The 3,419-nt window shown below is 43.2% G+C and overlaps 1 pseudogene; it reads right to left on the reverse strand.

The window, feature by feature from the left end:
* Window positions 1-2,567: 2,567 nt before the first annotated feature.
* Window positions 2,568-3,110, reverse strand: LOC129402329 (high affinity copper uptake protein 1-like; annotated as a pseudogene).
* Window positions 3,111-3,419: the final 309 nt, after the last annotated feature.

The raw sequence follows: 3,419 nt of genomic DNA on the forward strand, positions 1-3,419 counted from the left end.
ACACACACACACACACACACACACACACACACACATAAACTCCAGGAGGAGGACAGCTAGTGTGAGCCAATTAGTAAGGGGACTGGAGGGATAGCACATTTGCCTTGCACATGGCCGACCTGGGTTCAATTCTTCCATCCCTCTTGGACAGCTGGACAAACTACCAAAAGTATCATGCCCGCACAGCAAAGCCTGGTAAGTTACCCGTGGTGAATTAGATATGCCAAAAACAGTAACAAAAAGTCTCACAATGGTGACGTTACTGGTACCCACTCGAGCAAAATCAACAAACAACAGGATGACAGTGACAGTCACGGTAACTAGGCATGACAGAGCCAGGTAAGCTACCAGTAGCATACTCAATATGCCGAAGACAGTAACAACAATGGTCCTTATTCCCCTTATCCTGAAAGAGCCTCCAATATACCATCAGGCAACACTACCAAGTGACAGGGACAAAAGGAAACATTACTGGCACCAGCTCAAGCAAATTGATGAACAACAGGATGACAGTGATATAGTGATACAATGATACAGATAGCTAGGTGGAAGTTGCATTTGTATGAGATGACCTCTCACTAAAAAGTAGGTAATGGAATAACAGTGTGAATAGAGTGACAAAATTAGCCAAATGTCTATCTAGAGGAAATTATCTGGCAGAAACAAGAGCTCATATTGAGCGATTTGTGTCTGAAATGTTAGATAATCGAAAAGATGATAGTGTATTTGGAATGGAATGTGTATGGGGCAGAGTACCAGTCTATGAGGTCTGAGGGCCAGTAGGGAAAGGGGAGGAAATTGAAGTAACTTGGACCTATTTACTGAATGTGAAGCTACTAAAAAACAGTCAGTGAAGATCTAACTTAATTACTAAAGGACTAACCACTTCACTAAATATTAGTTTTTGGATGGAAGGCAAGAGCACAAATCAAAGTCTGAAAGGAGGCTATTTCCAAACTGAAACAAGAGTGAATATGACCTACACAAAGATTTCATGTATAATTTATAGAACTAAGAGAATATTTTGAAGCAGAGAAAAGTGAATTTGCTGATAGATTGGAGGTGGATGTAAGTAAAGAAAAATTGCCTAGAATGCCACCAAAACTTGTGTTTTAGTTAATGGCTCCATGGATGGTGAAGGTTTTGAGGGGAGCTGGTTTATGGGAGAATAAGGATTTGGTTTTGTTCAAATTTAAAATTCAGAAGGGCCTTTGACATTAGGAATTCAGTGATGAAGATTTCCTTAGGATTGATTAAGGAAGATACTTAAGTTAGATAAATAATTTGGAGATCCAATGACATATGTGGTATCAAAATTATAAAACCAAATAAGATCACTTATATAAAATTTGAATAAAAAAAGAGGATTGGCCAGAAGTTTAAGAACATTTGGCTCCAAACTCTATGCGTTTGGGTAATCAGGAAAAGTCAGCACAGGAGACATAGAAGGGTAGAGACTGAAGATGAGAGAAAAAACAGGTGAGTTAATGTTCTGAAGGCCTGGTAAAGAAGTGGTTTTGAAGAACAAAACTTCTTTGTCAATAGCTTTAAATCTGCAAATAAGGTTTTTAAAAGATAATTGAAAATGGAACTCAACAGTTCACATTTTAGAGAGGTTTGTTAGCATTGGCAATGTTGCTCTGGTGAAGTGGTAAAAATTAAAGTATGATTGGAGTTGGTTTTAGAAAGTTAGAGAAGTAAAAAAATTGTGGAAAATTTGTGTGCATGCACACATGAGAGAGAAAGAAAGATAAAATTAGAAAGTCAGAAAGGAATATTTTCTAAAATTGTCAGCTATAATTTTACTCTGATGAAAATGATTCAAACAATAATGAAATCTTGATTGTAACATAAAGAGAGACGGTGGTGGTTTAGAGAAAGGAATCTAATGGAGGGGTGGCCATAAACAATACAGCATGGGCAGTAAGATTAGATTCTATGGTCATAATAATACAATGCAGCAAACACTAACTTTGTTTCTGTGACTCTTTTGTTTCAACCCCAACAGAGTCACCATTTATTAAAAAATAAAAATAAAACCAATAAATAAGGAAGTAGGTGATCAAGTCATTTAATAGAAAGCTACCTGGATTAGTCAAGAACGTTTAACTTGGATCTAAAAGGGAGGGAGAGAATATCTCACAGGTGGATTCATGGAGAGAAGTGGGGAATGCCAGCTCACTAGAAAACAGTAAGGGAGATGATCACTTTAGGTAAGTGACTGTAAGCTAAACCTCTACTGAACAGCTGTGTGTGTGTGTGTGTGTGTGTGTGTGAGAGAGAGAGAGAGAGAGAGAGAGAGAGAGAGAGAGAGAGAGAGAGAGAGAGAGAGAGAGAGAGAGAGAGAGAGAGAGAGAGAGAGAGAGAGAGAGAGAGAGAGAGAGAGAGAGAGAGAGAGAGAGAGAGAGAGAGAGAAGTGCGCGCGCGCGCGTGCGTTTAGGATAAGGAGCAGAAGGGGAGATATCAGGAGCTATGTTTACCTGCCTTGAACTGTTTCCCACTGCAATAAAGTGGTCCACACCATGGCGTTTGCTGTTAAAGGCAATATTCCCTAATATCCAAGACCACTACACTGTCTTCCTCCAGCTGAAGAGGAAGGAGCCGGTGACAGCCCCCAAACCACGGCGATGCCAAGGTACCCATTGCAGGTCACAAAGAGGAGCAGGGGTAGCTGAGGACCCCCTGGGTTGTGTGCACTGTGATGACTGCAGTGCAGCACTGTCTGCAAGTGAGGGAAGCTCAGCATCTGTTGCCCAACTGCTTTGTGTGTCTCCATCAGGATGGTGCTGTTTGGTCAGGGCACAGGCCTGAATTGCCGGGGATGCTGACCTAAGCCTTGTGCAGCAACCGCTCTCGGCCTATCTTGAGTCCTTCAGAGTACATTGTGGGTAATAACATTGCGATGACAGCGCCAGCCACTTCTCCAGGTGTCCTTATTTTCAAGCCAGCAAACTCTCTTTCCACATCCTTGTAGCTGAAGCAGAAGGTCATATGCATCATCATATCTGCCCCGCCTGGTGTGAGCACGAGGTGGTGGGGGGATGGAGGGAGGGCATGGTGCCGGTGTGGTACAGGGCGCTCATCCCCAGATGGTGCAAATGATGCTCCATTTTTCCAGCCGAGTCAGCAGAAGTTTCTGGAAAGGAAGGTGGGCGCCCTGGGAGAACCTCTCGCTCAGAACCCTGAGCTGGCGACACAAGGCCCGCAGAGCCACCTCGCCTTCTGCCTCTACCTGTGACTTGCCAAGGAGCGTTGTGCTGGCCTGCAGCTGTACTGGTGGCAGTCTGCACAGCCAGACCTATCTGGGACAATGAGAAACTCTTGTCGAAGTTTCCGAATCAGCTTCTCTCCGTGGTGAGCTCTTGTCTATGCCACATGCCTCCTTCGTTCTGGAATCCAGGGGTTCCTGGCACTGATGA

This window comes from Sorex araneus, chromosome 1 (genome assembly GCF_027595985.1).
Source record: "Sorex araneus isolate mSorAra2 chromosome 1, mSorAra2.pri, whole genome shotgun sequence".
Classification (NCBI taxonomy): domain Eukaryota; kingdom Metazoa; phylum Chordata; class Mammalia; order Eulipotyphla; family Soricidae; genus Sorex; species Sorex araneus.